Below are 22,157 nucleotides of genomic sequence, written 5' to 3' on the forward strand. Positions count from 1 at the left end.
GATTTATAGAATAAAAAGTTTAAAGTGCCAGTGAAATTAACTACAAATGAAGGAAAGTTTTGTATTTGACAGTGTTGCCATGTCGTTTTAATAAATCAGGAAAGAGCATGGGACATATTAATTAATTTTACAGAATGACGGTATTACCGTCATTCTGTTTTGTTATTTACTTCGTTGGAAGTACGAGAAACTGAATTCACTACGAATTTTGACTAGGATGAACGGCTTGTGGAATGCAATTTTAGATTCCCTTGCCGATTAATTCATCCAGCTGTTTGTTTCGCAAATTTTAGGAAACACAGTGGTTAAGATTTGAATTCGGTTTCGCTAAGTAGAAATCGTTTGATTTCTCTTTTTGTTTAATTAATTTTAATAAACATTCTTTTTAAGTTTTTAAATGAAGTTTAATTAATTTATTATAATTTTTAAAGTTTAATTTTTAAGTTTTTAAATTTAATTAAATATCTTTCCCGATATATTTTTACTTTGTTATTCATATTTGATGGATTAAATTGTGGCGGTGAAAAAAAAGTGGTTTAAGTCATAAGTCTTCCATTTGCTCACAGATAGCAGCACAAACTTGACAGTCAAACAAAATCTCGGTTGTAGTTGAGGAAATAGTGGTGCAAGTCAGACTTACACCACTATTCCGTCATTCCTATGACAGTTGTTTACTATTTTGTAGTTGTGAGTTTCCAATACAATGGATGACGACAGTTTAAGTGATGTGAGTGATGAGCCTAGTATTTTCGCTTACTCAGGAGATGAGGAGTGGGTACCTTCTAATTCTCAACAAGTATTGAAAAAAAGAAAAAATATAGCGACTTCGCAACTCAGGTTGTGAGTATAAGACAACAAAAGGAAAAGTAGTGCCAGGTAAAACTTTTTCAAACAACAACTGTTTTTGCAATAAAAAATGTTTTGAAAATATGTCATGTGAAGACAGAAAAAAAGCATTTGATTCATTCTGGAAATTGAAATCATTTACAGCACAGAATGCTTTTATTTGTGGTTTGATCAAACAAAAGAAACCTGAAGTAAAACGTCCTAGGGATCAGTCACGACCTGGTAAGACAGTGTCTAACCAATATTTCATTCAAAAACAAGGCGAAACCATGAAAGTATGTAAAAAATATTTTCTTGGAACCTTTCAGATATCTGATGGCCGAATGTCACGGGTCATTAATAAGATAAAAAACAAGGGGAACCACCTGGTTCAGATAATCCAGGCCATGGTATACCAACTAATAAAATATCTGAAGAACATATGAACTGTGTCCGGAAACATTAAAAATTTTCCATCTTACCAATCGCACTACACAAGGAATAAGAATCCCAATCGTAGGTATCTATCTTCTGACCTTAATGTTACCCCGCTGTATCGTTTGTACAGTGAGTACTGTCAGGAATAGTTACTGTCCCCGTTTCCAGTGATATTCATTGCCGTACATTCAATAATGAGTACAACCTTCATTTTTTTCATGTACCACAAAAAGATACGTGCTCAAGTGTGATGCTTAGAAATTAAAAAAAGCTGCAACAACAGATGCTAATGAGATAAAACAGACTGAAATTGAGCACAAACTCCATCTTGGGGAATATGAAATGGGACTATGAAAAAAGATACAGAAAAGGCCCAGACTGACGATTCTTACTATGCATCCACTTTTGACCTAGAGAAAGCCCTACCTTTCCCAAAACTAACCAAATCTATCGCATACTATAAACGTAATATGTACATTTACAATTTGGGCTGCCATGAGCTATCATCTGGCTTACGCTACATGTATGGATGGGATGAAACAACAGCTTCGAGAGGATCTCAGGAAATCAGTGCCTGTGTCACAAAGCACATAGGATTACGTGCAGCAAATTCAAAGCATGTTGTATTGTACAGTGACAGCTGCACCGGCCACAATAGAAACTGGAATTTTGCCTTGGCCTTGTTACAGTTAGTTCAAAGTGAAAACAATAGTATCGAAATAATTGATCACAAGTTTATGGTAAGCAGACACTCTTACTTACCAAACGACTCAGACTTTGGTTCAATTAAAACTCACTCTAAAGGCAAACTGATTTATGTGCCTGAAGATTGGTTTTAAGTCAGAGTCCGGTGTAGAAAGAAAAAGCTTTCATTTTCACAAAAATGCTTAGAGAAGACTTTAAAGATCTGAAAAATCTCAATAAATCAATTTCAAAAAGAAAAACCAATACGGATAACCAACCAGTGTCATGGTTAAAAATGCAGTGGATTAGAGTAAAAAAAAATGTTTAGAACATTGTTGAAAAATCTTCAACTTCAAAACAATAAACTTGTTTTGATTTCTTTACATTCTCTTTAAACTCTTAAAGGAAAAGTGGTGTAAGTCATTTCACCCCTTAAAAACTACCCTTAACATAGTTTTATTTGTACAAAAATGTTGGTAGAGTTGAACATGTTCTTAGTAAATAAAAAAATATCACAAGCATGTTTATAAATGTTCCATAGATTTAATTACAATGTTTCTAGTAAAACCTTTTATATCTCAAAATGAGGCTCAGATGACTTACACCACTTTTCCTTTCACTGCCCCAATTGTCAATAATGATAGTTTAATCTCTGCAACATAAATTTGAAAAAATGTAATTATTTTAATGACTGCAGATCTGATGATTGAAACCAAAATTAATATTTTATTGAAAGTTGTGGATTAGTTTCATGTAGAAGTAGATGTGAGTATTAGAGAATAAAAAACCCACTCCCACTAATAGATGCATCTATTGAAACCAAGAATTATGCAAAAATAAAGTAACACAAATTTATAAATTTTCATACACAAATTTGATAAAAATAGCAAGAATCATAATTCCTAAATATATACAATCAATTAAACAATATTTTAGTATAATATATACTGAGAGCTAAGCGACCTTATGTACCACACAGTAATAATTATTATCCAAGTTATTTAAAGACCATTCTAAAAATCAAACAGGACTAGGATGTATATATATAGATATGTATATATATAGATATGTATATATATATATATATATATATATATATATATATATATATATATATATATATATATATATGTAGATAATATATATATATATATATATATATATATATATATATATATATATATATATATATATATATATATATATATATATATATATATATATTTGTAACAATAACATACCTGGATATAATGGGCAAAAGTGTTTCTTCGTTTCTTGCGGTCTCCTAAAAGCACCTCGATGGTACTTCCTCAGAAGAAGCAGGAAGCAGGACTCATCAATTTCCACCATGATTGGTTTACACTTCTCGACAGAAATTGCACCAGTCGACAATTGTTACATTTGAGGTATCGAGTGAAGCTTCGTTTTTGATTTAAGTTTGTGGGATGTCATGTGCAAATCCGTAAACGATAATAATGATTTGTTTTAATGAGAGCCTCCTATTTGCAAAGAAGGATCCTTCTCTTATAGTGAAGAATAATCTTATATCACAGTTTAACCACAAACAGTTAGGACACTCGGAGTCGGCGCCTTTGAAGTATAAAAGTATCCAGACGCCATATTGAAAACAGACCAAATCAGTTACGGACTGGCACAAGTGGTTAGAACAGAGACGTGTTTATATCATAGTATAAAAATAAACTGTGTTTATATTATTTTAAAGTTAGTAAACAAGTTAATTTGAATTAATTACAATCGACAATATATTGTTTTAATTTTAATCCTCAGCTGGTATCGTTATTTTATAAACACACAACTGGTATCGTGGGGTGCGTAAATACTCCAAAATTAAAGTGACCAGCATTTATCTCTGCATTGAAAAAAAGAAGACATGTCTCATACAATATTTATTATTAACTAAAAAATACAAAAGGTAAATATTATTATTAAAAATGTTTTATTTATTTTATATAAAAATAAAACTTTTCTACCATAACCAAATAAAAAACTGAAAAACTTCTATTCCTACTAAAGTAAAAAACAACTCTTACAATTATTTCGGGAGGCAATTTTTTTGTGTAAACTAACTTAAATAGACTTACTTTTAACTAACTTTAACAATAATTTAACAAAAGTAAACTTACAAAAAATTTTAACAAGTAAAAATGATATCGGAAAAATTAAGAGGGAGTGATGAATACGTATATATCTTAATTTCTAAAACAATCTTAACAAAAGTTTCGGGTGACACTACGTTCCTTACAACTTGCTCTCTTACAGTCATCACATGATTTCACTTTTCTGTCTTTATGTTTCGGACATCTTGTCTTAGCAGGTTGTCGATTTGGAAGTTCCTCAGTTGGGTTTCTTGAACTCTTGTCTTGACCTGTTCCAAGAATTTTTATGATTGTGGTTTTTAAATCATTAGAGAGCTGTTTCATATCTTTTCTTCTTTTCAGATGTTCATTCAAAAGACTTTTACGGAGTAATATCGTAAAATGTTTTTGAGACAAAGAACATTGACTATTTGCGCTTTTATAAAGAACATGCATTTTTTCTTGTTATATCTGAAATTACATAAAAGACAGCCAGAGGCCATCTTTTTTATTATAAGTTTTTTACCTGCCTTTTTAAATTGCATTCACTACAGTTTCTAGTAGAATAGTTGTGAATTTAAATTTTTTTTAGTAGCAATGGTACTTATTTATTTTTAAAGTATTTCGTACAGTTCTAGCAGTGATACCAGTTTCTGTTGAAATTAGGGTGTTGTTACAAGGAAAATTGATTTCAGTTAGACTACTTAAGGCAGTTTCACGCTGTTCCTGTTCTTGATTAATTGCACGAGCTGGTTAATTTATCTCTATCACTATCCGTGCATTTTCTACAATTATTTTTTCACAATCAGTTTTTTCAAATTTAAAAATAATGTTGGGAATTGCAGATTTTGATGGTACAGGGCCTTCGAATGAAAACGAAAACGTACCGATTATATCGTTGGCACTACTTCCAGAATATCATTTAATAATTTGAATTTTATGTTCAGTTGTAAAGGTTACCATTTTCCTAACTGGAAATATCAATTGCATTATTTTTTTTTGCGAATAAAACCAGAATTATTATTTATTTATTTATTGACGGGATGACCCCATTTTTTACAAAATAATTAACAACGTAAAATATCTTAACCATAACACAAATACTAAAACTAAATATTAAATAATTATTAAATATTGTTTAACAATTATTAAATTACATAAATTAAATTTTCCTGGAAATCGTTTTAAAATGAAATTAATACCCCCAAGTTCTTATAAAAATTATATGAAAACTCCCAAGTTGAAGGTCACTCATCTTCGATCCCTAATATACTCAGTCAAACAGTGCTTGAATCTTACAGATTTTATATCCAGCAGATCCGACACCCTGATAGGGTAAAAGGAAGGGGAGAAAGAAAGAAATATCCAGCAGATCATAAGATTGACTAAAGTCATTTCCCAGTATCTGAATTCTGATATGGGAATTTGGCATAGTTAGTGTGATAGTGTTTTATAGAAAACAAAGACATTTCTTTAAGAATTCTAGTGCTACATCTAAAGTTGATAGGACCTAATAAATCAGAACAGTCAGTTGTATGATTAAGTAGTTTATAGAGAAAGACTAGATCGCATTTTAGTTCTATAGTTTTCTAAGGAACTGATATTTAGCCTTGACCTTCGTTCCACCAAAGACAAGTTCTTTAAGTTTAATCTATAAGCACAAATCCGGAAAAACTTATTTTGAATTTTTTCGAGGGTGTAAATATGGTTAAAATAGTATGGTGACCATTCTCTAGAAGCATAAGACAGGATGCCACAAATAAAAGTAAGATATAAAATTCTATATGTGGGTACCGAAATATCTCGAGAATTTCTTGTGATGAAACCTAGATTGATTGTGATTTCATTACTAATGAAAAAGTAGACGTATATTTGACGTTTCCCTTATCAAAACTGAATGTCACTTTAACAAAACTACAATTCAATCTAATGGGTGTTAAAAACAAGCTCGTATGTTGGTACTAGTTTCATACTATATTCGGCTTCTCTTTGCTAGTAGAACAACCTCATACTGTTCTTTTCGCACTAATGCATGCTATATACAGTTTTCAGATTACCACAACTGTATAGTATTTTTTTGCTACTAACATTTATATATTAGCTTATTCTTAATGTAAGCTTAATTTATTCTAAACAAAAAAAATTGAAAAACAAACAATTATAAAAAAACTATTATTTGTAATATTTGGAACATGAACATGTATTTAACCAGACTTGGAACATGGAAATTTGGTTAAAATTATAATTAATTGGGCAATTGTTACAAACCATTATGTATTTCTGCATTTCCTGTAACAGAGTTCTCTGAGGGAATATTTACTTCACTATTGTGAACAGTGTCGGCAAAAGAAGTTAAAGGCATTGTAATACTTTTATTAGAAGTAAATCAACAAATCAAAACAACTACATGGCACTATACTAACACTTATTTTGCATTATTTACCTAGGAAAAAAAGTAAATACTGTTTACCTACAGAGAGAAAATTTACTTCTTGTAGTAATTAAATAAATAATAGTAATTTTTCATGTTACTAGTAAAAAAATCTATAAATATTTTATAACTTGATTCCCAAGTTTCATTTATTTTTTGGGGACAAACGATAATTTTTCATTTCTCAATTCCTTTTACTTTTGATCTGAGAACTTCCTTCCTTGGAGTATGGGAAGATAGAAGTAAAGGTGTTTGAGTGCTCAATGTTGGAGAAAAATTCTGACAGTGGTGAAGTTGATTTATCTACATTATCTGTAAACAGAAAAAAAATGTATTATACATAAGTCAATACTCTTGTAATAATAGAAAAAAAGTCCAATTTTAGAAATGTTATAATGTATTGTATATTTCTTTTGGAAAAAGAGTGCTAATTCCATCACTTGTTATGAATGAATCCTCTGAATGTTTACTACTAGTATTAAAATTCATATAACTTTCAACAACTTTTATTTTTAACTGTTTTTTAAAAAATAGGATTATACATAGAGTGGATCAAACAGACTAAATAACCATGTATAACCTGTAGAGCATTCTTAACTTTGATATATAATAACATAAGGAACACTATTTAAAATTGAAACATAGGTTTTCAATAGTTTAGAAACCTCCTTTTTAATTTTAATAACGTTTTGCACTTGATGTCTTATAATGAAACATTAATATCTGATATTAAAAATAAATATCTTTTTTGGGATAACCAACATATTTAAAAACTTCACTGTCCAAATGAATCACATATGATTCAAATAGCGTGGTTATATGCTAAAATGGATTATATATAATCCATTCATGATTCAAATGTGATTCAAGAGTAGGTCATGATATTTTAATATTAAAATAACATTGGACTTGGAGACTCTTCGTAGCTATTACCATTTGGACAGTGAAGTTTTTAAAAATAATAGATAAGTATTTACCAAAAAAAACGCTAATAGAAGATGACTTACCTAAAAGTGAATATGAATGATCACGGTGATTGTCTGAGGATCCCTGCATACATAAAAAAATGGTAGGAACTGCAGTAGGCTTAAGCCTGTTACGGAGATAATTTAAGAAAACAATTGTCATCAAAATGTAGATGACAAAGTTTATAACTTTTATGAAAAAGCTGGAAGCTTTACATATAAAATCCTCCCATCCAGCAGCTCGTGCCCAGGTTTCTGCCCTGAAACAAATATATTTTAAGAATTTGAAAATTATTGAAAATTGACTAGATAAAATGGATAAAAAATATTACTACGCGAAAAACTTTATCATTATAGATTACAAAAATTTAGCAAATTTGAGTTTTTATAAACTTTTCATAACAAAATAGAAATATCATTTCTATATAATATATAGGTATATATATATATATATATATATATATATATATATATATATATATAATATATATATATATATATATATATATATATATATATATATATATATATATATATATATATATATATATTATATACAAAAGTAAGTACACAAATATTATTTTAATAGTTGTAGAGGTACAGCAAAAAGTAGGGATCTTCAAAAATGAACCTGTCTTAAAATCATTTTAAACTTGTAATTTACGTTTATTAGTTACGGATATTGACAAAAGAAATACATACCCTTTGAGGATCCTTGGGAAACGTAAAAAAAACGTACCTCCCGTCTTCGAACGTGAATTTTTGCAAGTGTTTCACAGCACATGCACAATGGGTCCTCCAGGCATAATGAAATTACAAATATCTCTTGGAAACCACAAAACTAATATTTACCTACGTATATAATATACGAAGTTGAAATTTGATAATACAATTTAGGTTCTAAAAATAATTATTTTTAGACTTAATTAAACGAAAAATAAAAACGACACAGAAATAAACAAACAAATCACGACAGATGACTACACGTCACTTGCGTCACCTTGTAATACCAGTCTGATGTCACAAGATTTCGGTCTGTTTTCAATATGGCGATATGGCCTGCGCTAAATGATGCGCGTACTTTTTCCCGCCTGTCGAGTGTCCATACTAATGCTTATATTAACTGCAACCTGCGCTTAATTAGATTCTTGCTTATGTTACACAAGTTACATAGGACACTATTTTTAATTAATTTACGCAACACGCACCACACTAAAGGGTCAAACGCATTTATAAAACTTAAATTGGTTTAAATTAAATCGTTCTTCCCGCATTTCTGCTACATTTAATACCCTTTCAGGTTCAACAATTGTAGGCATTATTTTAAATTGAAATTTTTGTTTACTGAATACACAAATTCACACAATTTTAAATGTAGTGGACGATCTGAACAAGTTCCAGTAACTAACTATAATTGCTAATACATTTATACATTAACAAAACGGTATTCAGGTACCATTTCATTCCAAAACTATAAGAAAATAGTAATAATATACAAAAATTGAAATCTGCTGCTGAACATGTGTTGCAATTGCAATAATTTTGGTTTTAAAAGTTTTGACAGTATTGCCAAGTTTCCGCTAATCTACCAAAGGCCAATTATAATTTTTTTTCTAATAACTAACTGCAACTTGTATCAAAAGAATCAAATATTCATTCTTTCGTGTTTTATAAAAATTTAAAAAATAACAGATTCCATAAAATAATATAATAAAAATGTACTGTTTGAACATGGTTTGTACGCATATTTGAGGCATAAAACATATACATAATAAGAACATGGCAATACCGCAAACGCAAATTTGACGTTTCATTTGTATGTATACTTCATCTCTTCTTCATCTAATTTACATACCGCTGCACGTCATCGGCGTCATAGCCCGTGACGTCACATGATACCAACACGAAATATTTAGGCGGTAGGTGTGTTCTTTTTTAGAATCACTTTGCTGAGTACACTAGCATTACAGCCACTAGACATATTTTATTATATATGCGTAGAAATAATATTTAAAGATTTCTATTAATGTTAACTTAAAGAAATACACAATAATATGTTTCATTTAATTTGTATAAATGCATTATAAAGCGTTTTTATGAAGAAGATTTGTTCGAAACACACTGTAACTGTAATCAACCATTAAAACATTTTAAAATAAGTAATAACAAAGAATATAGATACATGCATCTATATTCTTTAATAATACTTTAAATGCTATATTTAGTCTGTTTAAACCAATATAGTGACATTGTTTTAGAAAATAGGAAAAGTGATACAGAGATTAGACATGATTTGAACAAATGATTAGTGGTTGTTCTTGTTTGAAGAAATTGATGAAAAAGCTGCATATGCCAATGGATTTTATAATTAAAGATTCCTAGAGAACTTTTTTAAACAATTGAAGTAGAATTCCCACTGTGGTTTGCAGATTTTGTAAGTAAACAAGGTCATGCAACAACCAGTAATATAGAAGCATATTTTCAATAACAAAAATTCAAGATTTATCAAATTATAAAAATCAAACATAGATGAGAAAATTATTGATAAGTTACCAAAAGAAAAAAAGTGGCTTCTAGGTATTTGAAAAACCGTGCTACATTTCTTTTATTAATATCTGCATAAATGCAAAAATAAATATGAGAAAAGTGAATATTATTAAGAATGGCAATAAATTAAGAGCAGTGCTGATAAAAGACATACCAAATATACCATTTGCATCGAAAATACATGACTGTTTCCTTCATAAATTCAAATTCTGTCAACAGCAGCAGTAGATGATCCATTTTATTAAACTTCCTCTGAAATAAAGACATTTATTTTGAAGTTCATTAAAGTTTTAACTTTAGAGCCAGGCTTTAGAGAAAGGGCAATACTATCAACATACATTTTTACAAATCAAAATAAAATCTTTCCCATATGTATTAAATTTAGATGATTCTTTGGCATTAATTTGGAGTAAATCTTTTTAGTATTGTTCTAGTGGACTCAACACATATTCTTGAGTGAATTGTGGCACATATTCTACCAAAGTACTAACAGTATGGTTCACAGAAACAACAAAAATTAAACAAACTTAACTATGCATTCTTAGGAAAACATCTGCAAGATATGGCAACAAGTTTTCAATCTCCTTGCTGTTCATGCCATCAAGGTTGTGGGATTAACAGGGTATATAACCATCACATATATGTGGAGTTAGATGTTGAGAAAGGATCTATTTTCACCATAATATCGGCCACCAATTCACGGTTGATAGCTCTACCTTTGAAGTGGTGGACAAATTCACATACTTAGGCTTCCTGATCAAGCTTGAAGAAATCAAGCGAAGAATAATCCTAGGAAACAAATGCTATTTTGGACTGAGTAGACATATGAGAAACAGAAACTTAAGCCAAAAAAACAAAAATAACCATATACAAAACCCTTATACAACCAGTGTTGACATATGGGTCGGAACATGAACCATTTCCAAGGCAGATGAAAATCTCCTGCTTATATTTGAACGAAGGATCCTGAGAAGAATATTCGGTGACATCTGTGAAAATGGTGTTTGGAGAAGAAGGTACAACTACGAGATATATCACAGATATAAATATATATTTGGTGGTAAAGACGTAGTCTCCCTTATAAAAATAGGAAGACTAGGATGGGCAGGACATCTGGCAAGATCACAGTAGAACAACCCTCCTAGAAGAATCCTTATGTGACAACCTGTGGGAAGTAGAAGTAGGGGTAGGCCAAAACTCAGATGGAGGGATGGTGTAGATGAGGATGGTAGACAAATAGGCGCAGCAAACTGGCAACAGTTGGCAATGGATAGAACTGACTGACGTAATAGACTTGGGAAGGTCGAGGCTCTTTTATAGGGCTGTAGCACCAATGATGATGATGAAAGTGAGATAAATATTGCAAAGAAATGTCTTCATTTTCATAAAAGTACTTTTAATCATTGCTATTCTGCGTTTAATTGTTATGTCTGGATCTAGTTGATCCGTATGACAATTTCCAAATATGAAATTTTGTGAACTTTTTCAACTTCGATCAATTTAATTGACGCTCTGCATCTGGATTTGGGTTACGACTAAAGACTAAGACTTTTTTTTTTCTAAGAACAAGCAGAATTTGAAGACTTTCAATATTTTCTGACACAATTACTGTATCGTCCGTGTATCTAATTACATTAAGTAGTTCCCTGTTAATTTCCATTCCATGTGGCTGTCACTCAAGTGCCTTCATAAATAACTGATCCGAGTAAACATTGAACAGTGTTGAGGACAACCTGCAACCTTTTCTGACTTCTATCTCGTTGTATGGAGATTTCGTCAATGTAGATATCTCCAGTTTTTACGATAGCAGTTTGATCTTTTCTGTGATAACGGCATAATTGTAATATAATATTTAACTCCTTAGTTCCCATAGCATTTCTAAAACCAAACTGGGTATCTTCCGAGATCTTCACATTTGCGTCTAGGTTTGTTGTGGAGTATTCTTAGAAAAATCTTAAAAGTGTGGCTGATTAGGCTAATTATTTGATATTTTAAACATTTTTTAGCATTGTGTTTTTTAGATATTGTGATAAAGATGGATTTTCTCACAGCCACTCTCCGAGAATCATTCCAGTGTTATATATTGCATTTAAAAGTTTTACTACTAGTTTTATGTTATCTCCATATACTAGCTTCAGCGATACAGTTGGTGTATCATCTGGACTGCAAGATCCTAATTTTATCATTTTTTAAAGCATGTTCTATCTCTAATTTCACAATTTCTGGGCCGCCAGTACAATTTTAGTAGGATTAAGTAATATTATTTCTGTCATTTTCAAACAACTCTGATATATACAGTTGCTATTCTCTTCTTATTTTATTCTCATTTACAATCATTTTGTTGTTATTGTGAACTCGTACAGAGGGAACTCGTCATTTAAATATGTTGCTTATGCCTTAAATATGTCTTTTACTTTTTGTGCATATTAAACAAGTCGTGCCTTTATATCCCATTCTACATTTCGTCGCACTTTTTTCGCAACCATTTTTATTAGGCTAATTTTACCTCTCTTTTAATTCTTCTCTGCAGATGTCTATATTCCTTTTCATTCGATTTTATAAGTCAACGTTATTCCATCAATTTCAAGATGTCTTAGATCGGGATATAGATTTTAAGTATATTGGTTTTGAATGTTTGATTATTTATTTGGTATTCCGTCTTAGTTATATTTATCTTTAGACCCCATTATTCATACTCTTCTTTTAATTTTATTTTCCTATATTTCACATCCTTTTTCTTATTTTTACAATAATGGGTTTTGTTAATTTATTACCTATCTTTACTACTTATAACTACGGAAAAGACTCTTGCAATTGAAGGGATCGGTGCAAAAACCAGTCAACTCCATTTTTTTATGATTTGTGGAAAATCAATAAAAACTTTCTACTATTGTTATTTGTAGTAATTTTTTGTCAAAAAAAGCTTTTCAGCAAAGTAAACTGATCAACATAATATATGTCTAGAAAACTAGAAATCTTCAGTTTCAACTTCGCCACTGTCACTGTCCAGTTCTTCTTCTTGTTGTTGTTCATTTTGATTTGTAATTCGTATTTGTTCGTAGTACCAGTTATATATTAGAGGTACGTATTTATCTGCCAAAGACATCACATTTGATATTTTTTTTGGGGTTTATTTTAAGTGGAAATGTGTTGTAGAGTTTAGTACTTGGCCAAACTAATACTGCATTAGGTTTTTTGATGACAACTGATGAATATAGCGTGATACCTGCTATAACACTACACTGTATTATGTTTTTTCTTTCTTGTTTGAAAAGACGATACTTGGAGATGGTAAATCTTTCTTTTTGTTGGTTACTTATGACTTTTTAAAAAATTGGTTTAAAAGTATTTGAAAAATCGATGATAATATCCTGGGTAACGTTTATTACGCAAAACTGTTTTGACGTTGTCTTGACTAATTTTTCCTTTCCCTGTCTATACATTTTACTAAAGTAGTTACATTATTATGCTATGCCAGATTTCCTTATGCTTCAGAACTTTTAAAAATACTTAAAATATTCCACACACAGACAAATTAGGTATAACTTTGAATGACTTTGTGTCATTTTTTACTACACTCCTGACTACCTACCTATAAAAGTAACCAAAAGCGAATGGAATGGTATATCTTAATGCTCGAAATTTTAAATATTGTGTGGACTACTAATCTACGAAAGTTTTATTTCACAACCTACCCTAATTACGATGCTTTCGATGGCTCTGTTTCGAGATCCCAAGGGTGAGAATTTTTACTTCTTATTATTAAAAAGTATTGTTACGATAAAATATCAGTCATATTAAAAACCTGTAAACTAAGTGTTAGAATATTCTTATAATAAATATAGTTAATAAATTAGACTAATAAACTCAGTTCAGTATTTTGGAATTGTACATTCACTAATGGTTATCGAGAAAGGTAAGTTATATAGTTCAGTTATGATGTACGGCATTTAATGATAGGCAGAAAAAGAAATATGAACAATGAATTAACATTACTGAAACAAGTACTTATCTTATTTTTATTATAATTTGTTTATTGATTCCATTAATAGATCCGTTGTGCAGAATAGCAAAATTTTGTAGAACGATTTATTTTATTGCAGAATCTCGTAATTGTAAAAAGATTTCTCAACATTTTGGATAACAAATTGTGTCCTCAGCACGTCCAAATTTTTACTATCAATTAAATTTATCTTTTCTATAAACAACAATATAATTTTACTGCATTAGTCAATTTTATCGGTAAATATTTTAAGAGAGGTCAAATATGCAAGTGATTTAAATAAAAAATATTCAGTGGGTATTTAAGTTACTGTTAAGGTACGAAGGAGGAGTTTTGTGATTGTAGCAGTAAGGAGTAAGTGAGTATACAGTCCATATTTGATTTTAATTTTTTATTTTACTTCTCTCCCTCCTCTTTTTTATGATTTGTTACAAAATACCCAAAATTCTATTTGAATGTTTCCTATAAGGGGTCAGATTCTCTAGTTACGTTTGTCTATATGTTTGTTTTTGTGAGAGTGGAAATCTTCTAAAGACCTTACAAAATCGTACTTGGCGTGAGTTGGATTCAGGGTAGATGCATTACATTCGAAGGCATTTCCTTGAGGGGCCTGACCTCCGGATGCATCCATGGTACCCCCTTTAACTAAAACCACTCTCGGCTTGCAAGCGTGGCACGTCTTTCAGGACCGTTCAACCGCGCGCTCAGCCTCCCATATTCCTTTTTTAATTATCTGTATGTTTATCTTTTATATTTAATTTGTATTGGTCCTTGATGTCTTTCTCGTTCTAGAATTTTTTCCTTTTTATAATTTTTGTTATTGCATCCAAAACATCCATAAATCATTCTTTCCCCTTCCCATAACCGTCATTATGTCTTGCGCTCTGAATATGTCTACATTGGCGCACATTTCAGCTCTATCTTCATTGAACCTATTACATTTAAATACACAATGATCGGCTGTGTTAACTCCACATTCCACACAGTTACCATTCTGGGCTTTGTTAGAAATTGTGTACAGAAGTAGTTCGTGCTCTTGTGATTGCAGCTGATCTCCTCCTCCACATCCAGGATTAGCACCCTCGTTCACGTAGCCCTCCATTCATTTTCTCATTCTCTTTGCTATATTCTTATTGTTTCCCTTCTTTATTTTTTGTTTTCCTGCCTAGTCTTTCCGTATGTTCTCGATCTTTCTTTTGCCTGCAGGTGAATTGCTCATACCCCCGATATGACCTGTAGAGCTACAGTCGAGGCCGCCGGGTATGCGAAGACGGCCTTTGACAAAGCTTTCTTTGTTAAAGGAAACCAGTAAACCTAACCTAAAAAATTTCGACTTCTACATCTAGACCTTTGGTTATTTTATAAAGTATTTCATTTTATAAAATTTCATTTCATAAATGAAATTTTAAAGTTTTTATATTTTATTTAATATTATTTTGGCACTGTTTTTTTATTTCTAATTAACGTGTCTCGACAGCTTATAAGTCACTGACACGGGTACAGTATAGGGGAAGTATGCCTATGATGGCATATCTAACTTCACCTCTCGTTTTTTTTTTATTAAAATACATGATCATATTTGTTACAATTTTTTTTCTAGTTCAGTTGAATGTTCCAATTCAGCTGGACATATAAAGGTCAAAGGGAATGTTGATTTTTATATTAAAAAATTGAAATATCAGAAATGTCAAGTGTGCCATCATAGGCACATTCCTTGCCTATGACGGCATGGCTGCACAGTATAATAGAAAAAAATAGGTTTTAGTGGAATTTTCGCATTTTATTCAAAGAGGACAATAATACAATAAATAACAAAGTATCACACATTAAAACAATTGAGAACATAAATTCCAGCGCAGAGTGACACCGGGATTGGCACTCCTGACATTTAATCCAGCATTCTTTTGACTTTGAGAGGGAATACAGGCCATTACAATACAAGCAAGCGACGTCGGAATCATCATCTTCAAAATTTTCGTTATCGCTCGCAGATTTCTGTTCCATCTCATCATTTCTCTCTATCCCTTCTTTTACCATTCGGTACAATGTTCGTTTTTCAGGAAAAGTGTCATCCTCAGATTTCCGTTCTAATCCACTGTTGTACGTAGCTTTTCCTTTAGGTTCTATCTTCTGTTTTATTTGTCGTTTAACTTTGTTTGCCAGTTTTCTTCGTTCTACATTTTCTTTGTCAATGACCTTATCTTTCAATTCTTAAATTTCAGAGGTTGAATTTATTACCCCTGTTTTTCCACGCTTCTTTTGTTTTTTTTTGTGTTTGACTGCGAAATACTTGGAATGGGTGATAAATCTTGGATTGTTATGTGAAGAGTATCCTCTTGAGTATTTTCTGGAAGGACACATTGGCAGTCTTCAGGTAGGTGATTTTGTCCACTTTCTAGGTTTTCTTCTAGATTATAATCTGGATTGTTTAGATGGATGTTTTGAGTTCGATCTTGATTGCTCTCTATAATTTTATCTGTAACCAATGATGGAGCGAACATCTATTCCTCAAAAATATCAGGATTAAAAGGTTGAATCCCTGTTTTGGCACAGGCGTTTATGGAATTAGCAGGAGTAGGACTTTTAAGGTAAGCTATTTTAAACAACCTAGCAACTTGAAAGTGTGTAACGAGTCTTCCAGGATTTTGTTTTAACCAATTTTGAATCTCTTGGTATAATAGGTTTGTAGAGGACTAAAAAGCCCACGTCGAGTGGCTGCACCCGGTGGGAACAGTGTGGTGGAAAGCAGAAAAGTACAATACCATTCTCTTTTGCAACTTGTAAGACTTCCAGTTCATTATGACTACTGTGGCCATCTATAAATAATAATATTTTGTTCTCATTCGAAGATTTGGTATAGTGAATAAAATGTTTAAGCCATTGAACAAAAATGTCTGAAGACATCTACCCTTTCTCCTGGCAAAAAGCAACACTTTCCGGTGGGGCAGCGTCCATTAATTCATTTTTGAACCTTTTTCTGGGAAAAATAAATGCAGGTGGTACAAAAGTACCAATTGCATTCATTGAACATACAACTTTTAAATGCTGACCTCGTTCCCCACTGCTCAGTGCTTCTACTTGTTTCCATCCCTTGGTTGCAAACACTTTTTGAGGCCTTGTTTGAACAGTACTAAGACCTAATTCATCAATGTTGAATACATTTTCGGATTGAAAATTTTATGTATCTAAAACTTTTGATAAAGAGATAAAATATGCTTTAATATTGTTCTTATTAAATACTTGTGCTCGCGCGAGAGATGTATTTTCTGGTGTTCTGATTGAAATTGTACTATTTCTTTTGAAAAAACCTCTCACCCACTTCCATCTAACAAGACGAGTCGTTTTGTTGAATTTGTGTTTGATGTTATTTCTCTCAGAAAGTTCGAAAACTAGTCGTCTCAAATTTAGCGTTGTGAGATCAAAAAAATCTTGTTTCCATATCAATCACATGAGTAGCTAACTCTTGCTCAAGATGAGGAGGTAGTGTAATTCTTCGGCCACCCAAATCTCCTTTCCTACAATGGCAGAAGTTATAATGCATTGCCTACTGAAGCTTAATACTAATCAAAATTGCATACTTACTTTGGATATTTTAACTTCAGAGGAGAAGCGGCACTGTTTTTTTATTTCTAATTAACGTGTCTCGACAGCTTATAAGTCACTGACACGGGTACAGTATAGGGGAACTATGCCTATGATGGCATATCTAACTTCACCTCTCGTTTTTTTTTTATTAAAATACATGATCATATTTGTTACAATTTTTTTTCTAGTTCAGTTGAATGTTCCAATTCAGCTGGACATATAAAGGTCAAAGGGAATGTTGATTTTTATATTAAAAAATTGAAATATCAGAAATGTCAAGTGTGCCATCATAGGCACATTCCTTGCCTATGACGGCATGGCTGCACAGTATAATAGAAAAAAATAGGTTTTAGTGGAATTTTCGCATTTTATTCAAAGAGGACAATAATACAATAAATAACAAAGTATCACACATTAAAACAATTGAGAACATAAATTCCAGCGCAGAGTGACACCGGGATTGGCACTCCTGACATTTAATCCAGCATTCTTTTGACTTTGAGAGGGAATACAGGCCATTACAATACAAGCAAGCGACGTCGGAATCATCATCTTCAAAATTTTCGTTATCGCTCGCAGATTTCTGTTCCATCTCATCATTTCTCTCTATCCCTTCTTTTACCATTCGGTACAATGTTCGTTTTTCAGGAAAAGTGTCATCCTCAGATTTCCGTTCTAATCCACTGTTGTACGTAGCTTTTCCTTTAGGTTCTATCTTCTGTTTTATTTGTCGTTTAACTTTGTTTGCCAGTTTTCTTCGTTCTACATTTTCTTTGTCAATGACCTTATCTTTCAATTCTTAAATTTCAGAGGTTGAATTTATTACCCCTGTTTTTCCACGCTTCTTTTGTTTTTTTTTGTGTTTGACTGCGAAATACTTGGAATGGGTGATAAATCTTGGATTGTTATGTGAAGAGTATCCTCTTGAGTATTTTCTGGAAGGACACATTGGCAGTCTTCAGGTAGGTGATTTTGTCCACTTTCTAGGTTTTCTTCTAGATTATAATCTGGATTGTTTAGATGGATGTTTTGAGTTCGATCTTGATTGCTCTCTATAATTTTATCTGTAACCAATGATGGAGCGAACATCTATTCCTCAAAAATATCAGGATTAAAAGGTTGAATCCCTGTTTTGGCACAGGCGTTTATGGAATTAGCAGGAGTAGGACTTTTAAGGTAAGCTATTTTAAACAACCTAGCAACTTGAAAGTGTGTAACGAGTCTTCCAGGATTTTGTTTTAACCAATTTTGAATCTCTTGGTATAATAGGTTTGTAGAGGACTAAAAAGCCCACGTCGAGTGGCTGCACCCGGTGGGAACAGTGTGGTGGAAAGCAGAAAAGTACAATACCATTCTCTTTTGCAACTTGTAAGACTTCCAGTTCATTATGACTACTGTGGCCATCTATAAATAATAATATTTTGTTCTCATTCGAAGATTTGGTATAGTGAATAAAATGTTTAAGCCATTGAACAAAAATGTCTGAAGACATCTACCCTTTCTCCTGGCAAAAAGCAACACTTTCCGGTGGGGCAGCGTCCATTAATTCATTTTTGAACCTTTTTCTGGGAAAAATAAATGCAGGTGGTACAAAAGTACCAATTGCATTCATTGAACATACAACTTTTAAATGCTGACCTCGTTCCCCACTGCTCAGTGCTTCTACTTGTTTCCATCCCTTGGTTGCAAACACTTTTTGAGGCCTTGTTTGAACAGTACTAAGACCTAATTCATCAATGTTGAATACATTTTCGGATTGAAAATTTTATGTATCTAAAACTTTTGATAAAGAGATAAAATATGCTTTAATATTGTTCTTATTAAATACTTGTGCTCGCGCGAGAGATGTATTTTCTGGTGTTCTGATTGAAATTGTACTATTTCTTTTGAAAAAACCTCTCACCCACTTCCATCTAACAAGACGAGTCGTTTTGTTGAATTTGTGTTTGATGTTATTTCTCTCAGAAAGTTCGAAAACTAGTCGTCTCAAATTTAGCGTTGTGAGATCAAAAAAATCTTGTTTCCATATCAATCACATGAGTAGCTAACTCTTGCTCAAGATGAGGAGGTAGTGTAATTCTTCGGCCACCCAAATCTCCTTTCCTACAATGGCAGAAGTTATAATGCATTGCCTACTGAAGCTTAATACTAATCAAAATTGCATACTTACTTTGGATATTTTAACTTCAGAGGAGAAGCGGCAAAAAACTGTTTGTGTTAACCAGCGGCGGCCGGCCAGGTGAAGTAGGTGAAGGTGAGGTTCACCAAAAAAATATAATTAAATTGAGACAAATAAATAAAAAATGAAAACAACATTATTATATCTAAATTCTGAAATCAATTATTTATTCTCTTTTAATTAATCTAAAAATTAAAAAAGACAACTAGCTTTATTAGCGGTACATACTTGACGGTCAAGTCCTGACCTGTGTCAGTAGCCGTGTATAATAGGATTCAGGAAGAGGTGAATATAATTTTTGAAATGCAAAATCCATCTGCATCAGCGTTCACGGTTGCCATGGCAACGTGACGTCAGCCTATCCTTAGTGATAGCTGAGAAAACTGGTACGTGCAGTTCCGTTTAAAAATATATTATTCGTCTTCACCCACTGTTGGATGTGTATTTGGTATTTCTATTTTTGGGAAATTTCTCTAAGCGACAATATTTTGAAATTTAGTCCATTATATAGATATTTTTATATAGTATAGTGTATAGTATAGTATTTATTAGTTTAGTCACAATATATATTTTATTTGTTTAGTGCACTTTATTAATACATTTCTATGTGGTTTGTTTCGGATTTCGGATATAAAGTGTTCTCGTGGATTTCGTTTGGACAAAAATAATTTTAGAGAGACATGAATCCAATTAATGACTTCTTCTTCTTCTTCCTATGCCGTCTCCATTAACGGAGGTTGGCGACCACATTTCTAAAAATTTCTCTGTCTTTTGCAACGTGGAATAAATCGTCTACAGTCATGTTTGTCCAGTCTCAAATATTTCGCAGCCATGATTTCCTCTTTCTACCTATTCCCTTTTTGCCATCGACTCTACCCTGCATGATGACCTGCAGAAGACTATATTAAATGGTGGCTAAATTAATGACTTGGTGTGTAATATATTAGAGACTCCATTTAGGCATTGGAAAAATAAAGATAAAAGGGATGTTCTTTTACATTGTCGACCAACCAGTATTTTAAAGATCTGCGTCTGATCCAGAGTGGTCGGGTGCAATCAGCATCTGACTTAGAGTGGACGGCTGAATCGAAACTCACCAACCCCAGGCGTGGTGTTTTAATCGCCAAAAAACCCTCAATGAAATGTCGAGGTTCAGAACTAAAATACCCCAGGCAAGCAGAACTGAACAAGAAAAACTGTTTTCAAGTTATTAGGGCCATAAACTCTAAACATTTTTTTTAACGAATTTTTTATGAGATTTGGGCGCGAAGTAGGTACCAAAACTCCTTTTGGCTCAGGCAAGCTTTCCTCATCTTCACTACTTTTTTAGGCCACGAGCCGCTGCTGGTGTTAACGTGCGTTATAATAGTTCAACACTCAACAAATTACACTTTTCGTTACAGACTTATCTGTGGAAATAATAAGTGTTTGTATCTTTACTGTTGCAAATAAACACTGTCTATGCGCATGCCTATGCAGCCGATATCGTTCGACAGGAAACGATTTACTAATTACACGTGGTATGCCTTCAAAGGCAACATGCCATCATAGGCATATTTCCCCTATATATTATACATGCAAACATTTGGTATGCACAATTATTAGTGGTGAAGGTGAACAATAAAACATAACCCAATGCACTAGTTAGATTAGCTGAAATAAACATGTTTCTTTTAGAAATTTTAGAACATCCTCAAAACGGTTTGGAACACTAAGAATGTCTTAGTTACTTTTAAGTTGTAGTCACTTCTAGATTAATCGTATTCGATAGTCCATTATCACGTGTTTGACGGAAAAGAGAGTATTGCAGTAGTGGCATACTGTAGGATTTTCTGACCCCTTAAGGTATCCAGGTATACCCTATTCGTAGTTAGGAATAACTGATTTTTTTTCTGTTTATAGATGAATTGAGGCAAGATAAGTTAAATTAAACTTCGTGCAGCTTAGTTTTTGTTTTATTCCCTCATGAGCTGATAATTTTTTGTTTAATCAATATCTTAAGATCCGTATGAGTTTGACCTCTTTAAAGGTTGAGTCAGAAGAACATAATATTGCTTTAGCGGCCTGGTCTGCTTTTTCATTTCAAAACATACCAACATAAAATGGAGTCCAGATCATTGTGACTGTTATGTTAGTAGAATACAGTTGGTTACAGATGTTTTGTATTTCTTGGACTAGTGAATTTTTTAAGAAGATGCATCTTACGGAATGAATTGAGGAAAGAGAATCAGTACATACGGCGATTGTCTCACTTTCATTTGAAGACGGGTGGAATGAATTCTTTAATGTGTGAAGTATTCCATATAATTCTGCGGTGAAAACACTACAGCTTCTAGGTAGTAGCACAGAGCTTATTGTGGGTGTTTGTGGCTTTTGTTTTATTGAATCTGCATAGATCAGTACT

General features: G+C 32.1%; 1 protein-coding gene across 1 annotated transcript in view; it reads left to right on the plus strand.

Moving 5' to 3' along the window:
- Nucleotides 1-3,776: 3,776 nt before the first annotated feature.
- The window catches only part of LOC140450707 (fibroblast growth factor receptor-like 1), a 35,887-nt gene continuing 17,506 nt past the window's right edge, over nt 3,777-22,157 (plus strand). Inside the window, exon 1 of the mRNA XM_072544379.1 lies at nt 3,777-3,880. The gene's annotated coding sequence lies outside the window, so the exon portion shown is untranslated. The remainder of the gene's footprint in view (nt 3,881-22,157) is intronic.

The sequence above is a fragment of the Diabrotica undecimpunctata genome, chromosome 1 (genome assembly GCF_040954645.1).
Source record: "Diabrotica undecimpunctata isolate CICGRU chromosome 1, icDiaUnde3, whole genome shotgun sequence".
NCBI lineage: Eukaryota > Metazoa > Arthropoda > Insecta > Coleoptera > Chrysomelidae > Diabrotica > Diabrotica undecimpunctata.